This window comes from Aquarana catesbeiana, linkage group LG08 (genome assembly GCF_042186555.1).
Source record: "Aquarana catesbeiana isolate 2022-GZ linkage group LG08, ASM4218655v1, whole genome shotgun sequence".
NCBI classification, from domain to species: Eukaryota; Metazoa; Chordata; class Amphibia; order Anura; family Ranidae; genus Aquarana; species Aquarana catesbeiana.
This window is the reverse complement of record NC_133331.1, coordinates 143,530,402-143,543,377: the sequence shown is the minus strand read 5'-3', so window position 1 is coordinate 143,543,377 and position 12,976 is coordinate 143,530,402. Positions and strand designations below refer to the sequence as shown.

The 12,976-nt window shown below is 40.2% G+C and overlaps 1 protein-coding gene across 4 annotated transcripts in view; it reads right to left on the bottom strand.

The window, feature by feature from the left end:
* LOC141106091 (uncharacterized) overlaps positions 1-3,455 on the bottom strand; it is a 145,585-nt gene extending 142,130 nt beyond the window's left edge. For 2 of the 4 annotated variants that reach the window (XM_073596514.1, XM_073596516.1), the window contains exon 1: positions 3,247-3,455. The gene's annotated coding sequence lies outside the window, so the exon portion shown is untranslated. Of the gene's footprint in view, positions 1-2,197; positions 2,222-3,246 lie in introns of those variants that run through there. The other 2 variants (XM_073596517.1, XM_073596515.1) reach the window with 2 other exon arrangements.
* Positions 3,456-12,976: the final 9,521 nt, after the last annotated feature.

Below are 12,976 nucleotides of genomic sequence, written 5' to 3'. Positions count from 1 at the left end.
GGCGATGGATTAGAACACCTGTCAGTTTTTATTGCTGTCTGTGACCCCGTTAGGGAGATTCACCCTCTCCATTTGTCCTGTTTACCATTATCACTGAAATTGAAAGTAAAAGAAAATTCCAAATTTTGGGCTGTCCCCAGAAAATAATAAAGGGGAAATCTTCCAATGGGGACACTAGTCCTGGTGACTTCCCTTACCAACTTAAGAACCGGGCCTCTTTCCGAGATTTGTTGTTTACAAGTTAAAAACAGTTTTGTTTGCTAGAAAATTACTTAGAACCTCCAAACATTATATATAAATATACATATTTTTTTTTAACACCCTAGAGAATAAAATGGCGGTCGTTGCAATACTTTCTGTCACACCGTATTTGCGCAGCGGTCTTACAAGCGCACTTTTTTTTTTGGAAAAAATACACTTTTTTGTATTGTATTTTTTGTATTACAAACTTTTACCCTTAAAGATCTCCATAGGCGACGTTTAAAACATTCTACAGGTTGCATGTTTTGAGTTACAGAGGAGGTCTTGGGCTAGAATTATTGCTCTTGCTCTACTGATCACAGTGATACCTCACATGTGTGGTTTGAACACTGTATTCATATGCGGACGCTACTCACGTATGCATTCGCTTCTGCATGCGAGCACGGCGGGACGGGGTGCGTTTAAAAAAATTATTTTTTTTCTTATTTATTTTATCTTTTATTTTTTAATTTTACACTTTAAAAAAAAAAAAAAAAAAATGTGTCACTTGTATTCCTATTGCAAGGAATGTAAACATCCCTTGTAATAGAAAAAAAGCATGACAGGACCTCTTAAATATGAGATCTGGGGTCAAAAAGACCTCAGATCTCATATTTACACTAAAATGCAATAAAAAAAAAAATGGCCCTTTAAGAGCTATGGGTGGAAGTGATGTCTTGACTTAGCTTCCGCCCTACAATGATATGGAGACAGGTGGGGGCCATCTTCCTCTCACTCGTCTCCATGTCTAGCCAGGAGAAGGACCCGATCGCCTCCGCCGCTACCAACGGCTCTGGTAAGCGGCGGAAGGTACTGAAGCATGGCGGGAGGGGGGAAAAGACCACTTTTATCTGAAAGCAGACTGCCTGCGGAAGAAGAGGATACCAGGGTTATGGCAGCTAGCTGCTGTCATAACAACGATATTCCTCTTCAAAGTACCGACATAAAACTGCGGCGGGCGGTCCGTAAGTGGCTACTTTGCAGGGATTTCCTCTCACTTGCTGTCTGGCTATGGGACAAGAAGTAAAGGGAAATCTCCACAAAATCTAACAGGGGTTATTACCCTTCATTACTCTATCCAAAAGGAAAAAAAAAGTTTTGCCTATAGTTCTACTTTAAATACCTTTTTGGGGACAAACTGCTGAATGCTTAGTAAGAGACTACACTATATGAGAAAGAGTACTTTGTGAGACACTGCTGTGTTAGAGGGAATAACATGAGATACTGCCATGCTAGGGAGAGAAAACCATGTGCGAAACTGTCTTTAGAGAGACTGCCAGAAAGCTTACCATGGTATGAATTGACCACCACCACACCATTTAGTAAAGAGAGTTACCAGTTCATTGGTGGTAATATTTTAAGGACTAGAGATGAGCAGATAACGATCTCCTCGGCTGATAATTTAATTTAGCACCCACAATCCCAGTCACCATATTCTAAATATTTAATGCATTCTTTTTAATATTTTTTAACTTAACTTTTTTTTAAATCAAATAATGTGTGCCCACCTCAAAGTATATAGCAGCCAAGCACACAACATATGGGTTAGTATCATTGTAGTTGGACAGCTGTGACTTTGGAGACCCCCTGCCATAGTGAGACAACACTTTATGATCTGCACCTCCGAATGGGTACTTCCAAAGTGTAGCCTTAAAAATAGGACCTTGTTTCAAAACACTATCCACCAAAAGCGTCCAAACCAGCCATGCCCTAGATAGTACAGGAAAGGGGCCATGGGTTATAGATTAATAGCTACATTCAAAATACTTTAAGAAAAAAGAAATCCTAAAGAGATCAAAAATAGATCTGAGGGTTCCTCTGTCTTCACCCATCCTGCTTTAGGCCTTTTAACCATTAAAAAAATGATTTAATAGTTGAATTTAGGACAGCAATATTCTCCTACATCTGTACAATGGATCTTCCAGCTATACAATAATGCATTTTAATTGAGACTCACAATAGCAGTAACTGGAATGTAGAAACATCAGAGATCACCACAATCCAGGATACGTGCAATCATAGATGGGAAGGTTTGGATGCTTTGTCAGGTAATATTGCTGTTTTTGGCCCCTGTGCTCTCTATCCTAGTAATGAGGACATAGACAGCAATAAAAGGCTGATGGGGGTTGTGCCTGTTAGGGAGATTTACAGTTACATTTTATCATGGTAACAATTGATGAGAATGAGGAAGTGTGGGAAAAAATCACAATGGGAACACAGAAAGCAAGAAATTTTCTCTACTTTATCCAAAAAATGGTTGAAAACTTTGGGTTGGTGTTCCGTTTTATTTGGCTCATTAATTCTGAGAATTTGCTGTTCCATCAAAAGTAAAAAAGGTGAAAGATTATTGGTACTTTAGGCACTATTTGCTAATCTCTTTGCTGCAAATCAGCCATATTCTGCTTAAATCTCATGCTTTGTGGATGAATTGCCTCATCTTTAGTAGTGAAATTACCTTAGCATTAGGTTTTACAGGATTGTGGAGATTAGGGATCATGTGCAAGGTAAGTAAAGGATGCTTATGGCTCCTTCTTTAATGTTAATTCCTGATGTGACGTGAGAAGATTAATTGGATCTCTCGCAATCAAATTGTAAGACGGATTCAACTAGCAGAAACGTAATATTTATTACTCATTGGGGTTGATTTACTAAAACTGGAGCGTGCAAAATCTGCTGCAGCTGTGAATGGTAGCCAATCAGCTTCTAACTTCAGCTTGTTCAATAAAGCTTTGACAAGAAAAAAAAAAAAACTGGAAGCTGAATGGGTGTAGTGCAGAGCTGCACCAGATTTTTCACTCTCTCCATTTTTTGTAAATCAACCCCATTGTAAATATATAACAATTAAGACAGACAGACAACTTTACTGAAAAAGCATCTAAATATGTATATTTTTTAAAACACATACACTCAACTATAAGTGGCATTAGTTAAAAGCGTGCCATATATCAATGGCTTTAAAGAACATAATAAACAAATGTTGTACAATGCAGTAGAATATGTACTTACATTTGTAGACTGACTGAACGACGTTAATGCCTCCAAGAAAATGTACATATTCAAAATAGCAGTAGCAGATTTCTGTTTTTCTTCATGATTTTTACTTCCTCATTGTGCGTATATTGGAATGGCCTTTGCACATAACTTGTAAATGCCAAAACAAACTCTCTTGTCTAATTACTGGCAGTCCTGCATCTGACTTAAGGAAGCAATTCAAAAAATGATAGTAACAAGATCTGGAAACTCCTAGCTACGTACATAGACACACATTGGGAGGAGGTCATATACTGTATTGCCCAGGGCAAAGATGCCAAACTCTGCCCCTGGTTTATTGTGCATACAGTAGGGACAGAAAGTATTCAGACCCCCTTAAATTTTTCACTCTTTGTTATATTGCAGCCATTTGCTAAAATCATTTAAGTTCATTTTTTTTCCCTCCATTAATGTACACACAGCACCCCATATTGATAGAAAAACACAGAATTGTTGACATTTGTGCAGATTTATTAAAAAAGTAAAACTGAAATATCACATGGTCCTAAGTATTCAGACCCTTTGCTCAGTATTTAGTAGAAGCACCCTTTTGATCTAATACAGCCATGAGTCTTTTTGGGAAAGATGCAACAAGTTTTTCACACCTGGATTTGGGGATCCTCTGCCATTCCTCCTTGCAGATCCTCTCCAGTTCTGTCAGGTTGAATGGTAAACGTTGGTGGACAGCCATTTTTAGGTCTCTCCAGAGATGCTCTAATGGGTTTAAGTCAGGGCTCTGGCTGGCCCATTCAAGGACACTCAGAGTTGCTGTGAAGCCACTCCTTTTATTTTATTTTAGTTGTCTTGTTGGAAGGTAAACCTTTGGCCAGTCTGAGGTCCTGAGCACTCTGGAGAAGGTTTTCATCCAGGATATCCCTGTACTTGGCCACATTCATCTTTCCCTCGATTGCAACCAGTCGTCCTGTCCCTGCAGCTGAAAAACACCCCCCACAGCATGATGCTGCCACCACCATGGGACTGTATTGGACAGGTGATGAGCAGTGCCTGTTTTTCTCCACACATACCGCTTAGAATTAAGGCCAAAAAGTTCTATCTTGGTCTCATCAGATCAGAGAATCTTATTTCTCACCATCTTGGAGTCCTTCAGGTGTTTTTTAGCAAATTCCATGCGGGCTTTCATGTGTCTTGCACTAAGGAGAGGCTTCCATCGGGACACTCTGCCATTAAGCCCCGACTGGTTGAGGGCTGCAGTGATGGTTGACTTTCTACAACTTTCTCCCATCTCCGACTGCATCTCTGAAGCTCAGCCACAGTGATCTTTGGGTTCTTCTTTACCTCTCTCACCAAGGCTCTTCTCCCCCAATAGCTCAGTTTGGCCAGACAGCCAGCTCTCCACTGTGCTCTTAGGAACCTTAAGTGCAGCAGAAATTTTTTTGTAACCTTGGCCAGATCTGTGCCTTGCCACAATTTTGTCTGAGCTCTTCAGGCAGTTCCTTTGACCTCATGATTTTCATTTGCTCTGACATACACTGTGAGCTGTAAGGTCTTATATAGACAGGTGTGTGGCTTTCCTAATCAAGTCCAATTAGTATAATAAAACACAGCTGGACTCAAATGAAGGTGTAGAACCATCTCAAGGATGATCAGAAGAAATGGACAGCAGTTAAATATATGCGTATCACAGCAAAGGGTCTGAATACTTAGGACCATGTGATATTTCAGTTTTTCTTTTTTAATAAATCTGCAAAAATGTCGACAATTCTGTGTTTTTCTGTCAATATGGGGTGCTGTGTGTACATTAATGAGGAAAAAAAATGAATTTAAATGATTTTAACAAATGGCTGCAATATAACAAAGAGTGAAACATATAACATCCCTGGGAATTACAGACCAGTTAGCCTAACATCAATAGTATGCAAGGGGTGGGAAGTGGGATCCCCAAGGGTTCTGTTCAATTGTTTAATTTGTGCATCTCTTCTCCCCTCTTTTCCTCTACACATAGCTTGGGAGCGCGCAGACACTGTGTGTGAAATATCACAAGAATTATTAATAAAAAGACATACAGATCTGTAAGTCAATGTCTTTTCAAGACAAGAAAATATTTAAGGGTTTGTTCACACCATGTGTAGTGACTTGCATTTTCTGCACCTGATCAAATTTACATAGAAAACAAGTGTTTTCTGTGTGCCCATTCACATCTAAATGCAGCTTTGATGTGCGGTGCAGAAAAATGCAGTTATGCTGAACTTTTCCATGGTGAAACTCACCACACCACATGTCTTTGCTTGTCACCAATGCAGACAGATTTCGTCCAGGGGGAGTCATCAGTCCCTAACCACAGGTGTTTGCTGGATATAGAAACACATGTGAGAACAGTCAAAGACATCTGTGGCTCCTGTTAGACTGACATTGTTTGTACAGACTTAACGGTTAGAGAAAAGATTGTGGAGAGAGTAGATTGCCCTACCTGTAGTGGTGATCATTTCTCCCGTCTTTGTAGGAAGGAGGTAAACTAGATATCCACATCCCCAGGGGTTTAAAATTTGAGTGAGATCTCGCCCACTGTTATGAATAGATCTCACCCACTGTTATGAATAGTTTTATTTATTCCCCTTTTGGGGTTATTAATACTACTATCTATCCCTGTCTTGGACTCATTATTAAACTTATCTCAAGTTCTGTTGTCAGAATATATTTACAGAGTTTTCCATCTATTTGACCTGACCTCCCACACCATTATTACATTCAGGTTTAGAGTGCATTGTTGTTGGGGATTCCTTTTTATTTGCAGATTATTCAGAATTTTGTACCAACTTTTATTATCTTTTCTAATTTTCGGTTTATGTTTCTCATTTGTTTTTATTTAGTAATTAAAATAAAGTTTCAATTACTATGGGGTGATTTTTGCATTTTTGGATAAATATTGGATGTACTAACACATGCTTTTTGATACATTTCTTGGGGTGCTGGCTACCAGAGATCTTCCTTGATCTATGTGTGTGAGTATCTCGCAAACATGACATTTTTTATGACTAGTCCCACACACGCCTGATATTCAATTTTTTACTGAGTGGCAGCCGATGATGCATTTAACTGCCCCCCCCCCCTCTACTTGGAATTTCTATCCCCAAGATTAAGCCCGGGGGTGGAGAGAAATGTATTGGGGCTTGGCCTGGAGGGATCCCGGGCTGAGACTGCCATTTACCTCATTACAGGCAGGTCTGCATTGATGTGCAGCTTATAGGACACACCACTTGTTATACTTTAGAAAGCAGCCACAGTCTAAGTAGAAAAGCCTGTTCCCTATCAGCATGTTGCAAAGAAGGTCCCTTGCTTTCTGTGTGGAAGCAGTGGTCTCTCTGCAGAGGTCCAGCAAGCCTCCTTGAAGAGGCACAGTACACTCCAATAAGTAGGGAGCATGAACTTTGCTGCTATGGTTTGATTCTGTAAGGGGTGTGTTGAATCTCTGCACATAGTTCATTGTTTTCCTACTCCAAAAATATTTTGGATTTACATATACTTTAAATATAAAAACATAACAGGAGGAACTTAAATAATTTGAAAAATGCCACTAGAGAGAATTAGGCCCCTTTCACACTGGGGCGGTGGGGGCGTCGGCGGTACAACAGCGCTATTTTTAGCGCTGCTGTACCGTCGTTCTTGTAGCTGTATTCGGCCGCTAGCGGTTTTAACCCCCGCTGGCGGCCGAAAAAGGGTTAAAATCCCTCGCACAGCGCGGCTATAGCCGCGGTATTGCCGCGCTGTCCCATTGATTTCAATGGGCAGGAGCGGTTTAGGAGCGGTGAATACACCGCTCCTTCACCGCTCCAAAAAAGCGGTTTGCAGGACTTTTTTCACCGCCCTGCCTGCGCACCGCTTCAGTGTGAAAGCCCTCGGGCTTTCACACTGAACAAACAGTGGAGGCTGTTTAGGGGCGGTTTGCAGGCGGTATTTTTAGCGCAATACCGCCTGCAAACCACCCCAGTGTGAAAGGGGTCTAAGTGAAGGAAAATAAGCGGATGATTCTAAAGTCAGACAGAATTTTTGTTTTGATTGACCTGCAGCTATGAGTGAACCTTGTTTGCAAGGTGCTTAGTGAACTGGGAAGAGCTGCAAAGGACCCCTTGCTAGTGTACATTTTTTGGGAAAAAATAAACAAACATTTTTTGAATCACATATAAGGAAAATACTATGCAATATTTCCTTTTAACCTGATTAAAAACTTTAAAAAATTTTTGTATATTTTAGTCCTAAACATTAACATAGAAAGAAAATATACATAGCGCAAAGCCAGTATAGCTTCCCTTTAGCCACTCTTGATTGCAACATACCTTAAATGTTTTACCTTCTAGGAACTGTTAAAAGTCCAAAGAGAGGATATACTTTATTTTGCTCAATACTCCTCTATAGCAAATGTAACACTGTGCATTGTTACTGTAATGCAGATCTTTTTTTTTTTTACCACAAGATGCCAGTATTCAGCCACTCTGTTCATCAAAGTTACAATATAAGAGTGCAGAGCCGCTGGGACTTGTATGCTGGAAGCAGAACTTCTACAGTTTAGCTGAGACCAAACTACACAGCCCAGGACCAATTGCCAGGGGGCAGGAGCACATAAAAGGGAAAGCCCAGGAACACAAGGAGAGGGGGAGAGAGAGGGGGAGAGAGAGGGGGAGAGAGAGGGAGAGAGAGGGAGAGAGAGAGAGAGAGAGAGAGGGAGAGAGAGAGAGAGAGAGAGAGAGAGACCGGCTTGGGCCAGAAAGTGTCATCGGAAAGCCAGGTATCCTGAGGAGGCAGACTTGTGGAGATCTGTTTGCTGCTGGATTGGGAAGACATCATCATCATCGCAGCCACTTCTTCAAAGAACAAGTGGGGCCCTCAGCATGACACTCATCGATTCACTCTCCTTTACATAAGAATTATGTGAGAGGGTTCCTAACCCATTGAACACTAGCCTTGTTGCAAGTGTGTTTTCTGTTTAGGTTATTTTAAATTTAAAGACATGGTACAGTACAGGCTTATGCAATCAGCACATGTGCCAGAGATCTATTGCTGCAGGCTATCTTTCTTAACTGTTTCTACAAATACTGCCTGCAGGTTATCTGAGTTAACCCTATCACCCCCTGCTAGACAGAACTCTGCATTTACTCCAATTGAAGTTCAAGTCATCCAAGGAAGGATTTAGCCACACATGTTCAACTTCTTCATTTAAAGGAACATACATCTGGCAATCCCCCCCCCCCCCCCCTTTCTACTAAACTGACTTTTCCTTACCATTCAATTCTCTTAAAGTGATCTTACCCACCAACTTCATATATTAAAGGGGAACTCTGCTAACCACTTTATTATCTATAGAGATTACTCTGTTTTTTTCTCATCTTAAAGAGACTGCATACTTCATTGTGCACCAACCTATGGGCCCCAGCTAAGTCAGCAGAAGAATCAACATATACTTATAGTTTAGTTGTGGGAGGTAGCTTTGACAAACTTCCTGAAGCTTTAACTTAGTCTCTCCTGACTGAGGGTCTACAAGTGAGTTAGCTATGTGTTTTTGTTACCCCTCTTTGCTTACATGGGGAAAATCTCTCAGTCTGAGAGCTATCGTTTACATCTTCAGTCTTGCAGGATGAGCGGGCGTTTCTTTAAGTGGTATTTTACTGTGTTGCATTGTCCCTTTGCTGTACTACCTTGTTTAGTGATAGTTTTGGTTAACTGTTTTCTTTGCCTGCCAAACTATACTTTATTCCTAATACAAGCTAAACATTTATTTTACCAGTGTGTGTGTTTTTTCTTTCGTGTGACATCCAAGGAACTACCTGGCCAAGGTACTTTGGTGGTGTGAGCAGGGGCGGCGCTCTGCCCATGGCTCAGTGACAAACAGAGAACACAAAATATTCTAGTGGCTCTTGCGGGGGTAGTGCTACACAAATAAATACTAGGAATTGGGCTATAAAGTTCTGACCAGATGGTATAAGGTCTCAACTGCCTGCATACAATGTTTCCTCAAACATTGGACATTTATTGGTAGTGCAGAGAAGAAAGCGGGTAAGCATCTCCACATTTTGGCCATGTGGTAAGCTTAGAAGTTTCTGGTCCCAGGTGAGAGTTCTACTTAAAAGACTGACAGATTGCGACTTAGAGCACATTACCTGTTACATTTATACACCACCTCAAACACAGGTTAAAAAAACACAATAATTATTCTCTTAAATATGACTAAAGCGTGCACTCCTGCTCTCTGGAAGCAGGCACTTCCACCCATAACAACACTTTGGCTCTCTAAACTTGCTGAGGTACATCATATGGAAGACGTCACTGCTTCTCTAAAAGGGAAGGAAGAAAGGTTAAGGCACACTTGGTTCTATTGAATGATGTTTCTCGGGAATATGAAGCAATAATGGATGGTGCAGGATAATGCCTTTCGATTACACCTGCAGAGTCTCACATCGGTATGCCTTCCCCCCTTCCCTTTCCCTGACGTGACTCCCCCCCTCATCCCCCCTCTCTTCTTTACTTTTCAGTCTCTCTTCCCTCCTGCTCTTCCCTTTCCCATACTGGGTAATATCCTTTACTGCTTTTTTACTTCACTCTCCTGCGTACCTTTCCCCAGTGTAGGAATATGTAGGGGCCATATCTCCAACTGTCATGCCTAAGACTGACTTTGAATGTTATGTTATATGTTATCCCATATGTTTATGGGTTTTACCGCTATATTTGTGCCTTATTACATGTATTTGCCTCCTCGCTTATGTGCATATAGTGTAATGGAGGATTTGTGTCCACTACCCAATCCCATTGGAAAAATCTATAAAGAATTGAAAAAAAAAAAAAAGAGAGAAATGCATATTCATGTAAGCCATGCAACAGTTTTCTTGCTAACTCTGGCACATGCAACAAATTTGGGTAGTTCTTATGTGCAACATTTTTACATTCTGTTGCTATGGCTGCAACAAATTCATTAAGACATACCACCATATTGATAAGAAAAGTGGAGGTAAATTGGAGTTTATTGGAGTAAATGGGTAAATTAGAGTAAACTCTGTTGGATGAGTAAGTATTGTGTCGCAGAAAAACTTTTGTCTGAGATAAAATTATGTCTGAGGCAATTTTGCAAGAGATTTATATATAAACCAATAATTTAACTTAACGATAGCTATATTAATCTGTTGGAAGTTGCCCCATTTGTTGCACGGGAGTTGGATTTCTAATGGGTGTCCATGATACTATGAATTTAAGGGATTGTATTTACAACTCATGATGATATAATAATAACGTTTTTAAGAATGTACCTCGCATGTTTTGGACCCAAAGGGGATAATTTATAAACAGTTCTTGCTTTATACAATAAAGTTATTTTTCAGTACAAATGATGAAACAAATAACAATAATGGCCAGAAAAGAAAAACAGAGAAAATTTGTATTGACTCCTAAGATTGGTGATTAGTGGGAGAGATGCCCCCTTACATTACTGGTCAGTAGGTGAGGCCCCCCTTGAATTAGTGATCAGGGGACAAATGCCCTCTTGCATTGGTGTTCAATGGGAGGGGTGCCCTTTTAGATTAACGGTCAGTCAGAGAGGGTTCCCCCTTACATTGGTGGTTACTATCCTGAGAGTGAGTCTACTTATCTCACACCATTTGGTGAGTAATGTTGATGATGAACCACACAAGCACCATCAGGAGAAAAAACAATTAACCACTGCTAAAGGAACCCCTAAAAAAAATCTAGTGGGACTCTAGTTAAGATAAGCTGCTTACTGAAAAGATTTGTTTGTTATATCTAATGATTTTTTGGTTCCTGCTTATAAATAATACCTATTTAATGGTGTTTTTCAAAGAGTACAGTACTGTATCTGGACTTGTAGGGCATTTGATTAGTAGGCAAGACGCAGTGGAGATAAAAGAAACCAACGTCATTATTAGCTGTTCTTGTTTTCTCAGAATACAAATATAAGCTTTACTTTGGCACATTCCATAACAAGCAGGTAAACATATTTATCTCAAATAGTTAATTTCAATAGGAAAACCAAGACCATAGACAAGTTCATCCACATACTAGAAATTTTGTTTGCTGCAGAAGGTTTACACAGAACCAGCATGAGGGAAGAACCTTACCTTGTTTACCTTCTGTTTTAAAGCCCTTCAAGGACAATTATCATAATTTATTTTCTATTACCTACATTATATATGGTTTGTATATGTAGTGATAGAATTCAGTATAGAATTCCTTTTAGGTTCCTTACTCGAAGGCTTCTGTTTGTAAAAAATATATCCAGGTTCAATATTGTCAGCCAACAGTTTGTTGAAATTCAACAGCCTGCCAGTGAAGGAATGGTAATTTAACGCCAATCTTTTTTTTTTCTTATTGTCCCTTTTGCTGGAGTACATCAAAGATGTTAAAGTGGATGTAAACCCTCACATATACCCAGTGAAATGAACAGCCTCAGATGATACACAGGGATGAAACAAATCTCCCTACATAAGTTTTACATGTATATCTGCTGTCACCTTTATATACTGTTTAGAATGTGCACATCGTGTTAGGAGATTTTCTCTTGCTGGTTAGCACTGCAGTGAAGCCTGGGCATACAGCCAAGACAGCTGATTGGAGGAGAGGCACACACCCCCTCTCCTCATAGGTAGAGACTTTCAGAGCCGATCATTGAATAGTTCAGGGCTCTGCTAATCTATTTATAGCATCCTCCCATAACACAAAACTCTGGCTGCTTTTATCATATGTGACTGAGAATTTGTCAGGAGTTCTCAGGCTGATAACAGAAGAACGGAGCAGGAGACAGCTATGGGACATAGTGATTTGAAGAAAGATAACAAAACACTGCAGATATGTGCCCAGCTCAAATTTCATGAATCGGATTTACATCCACTTTAAGGGAATTGTGTATTTTCAATATTGTCTTTTAAGCCTCTTTAAAAGACCTCTTCCCCACATACCAGTATTAAAAAAAAAAAAAAATGTTTTGCATTGGGACCTGTCCCCCATGTCAGTGCCTAGCTACCCATGCCCTTTTTACGAGAAGTTTGCACACTGGCTCTAAAGTGGTTGTAAGGGGAGAAGTTTTTTTACCTTACTGCATAGAAAAACCTTACTGCAAAAAACCTTCTGCATGCAGCCCCCCTTAAGTACATATCTGAGCCCAATCTTAATCCAGTGATGTGTACAAGAGCTGAGGCTCTCTTCGCTCTCTCCTGCCTCATTGGCTCAAATACAGCAGCGGGAACCATTGGCTGTTATCAATCATAGCCAGGGAGAGGGGGGTGGAGCCAAGGCTCAATCTGAATGTCTTATAGACACACAGAGTGGAGCTCGGGAGAGAGCACGCATGAGTGCCCCCATAGCAAGTGGCCAGGAGTGCTGGCAGGGGACCCAAGATGAGGAGGCTCAGGGCTGCGCTGTGCAAAACCATTGCACACAGCAGGTAAGTATGAAATATTTGTTATTTTAACAAAAAAAAAAAAAAAAAACAAGACTTTACAATCACTTTTAAAAAGGCCAGAAAATAATTTCAAGATTTGACCCATATAGACTTGAATAAGTTTGGGGAGTGATAATGACATTTGATTTTGGATCTATGGCTGGGGACAATGTTGATTTTATATATTTTTATTTTTTATAGAACATTGTTATTGTGTGTATGTTTATTTATGTAGTACTAACTCTCGGTGGAGCTGCTGGTTTAGAAGGGGGCTTGTTACCTTCACTCTCGATACCTCTGTTTCACGGGCAC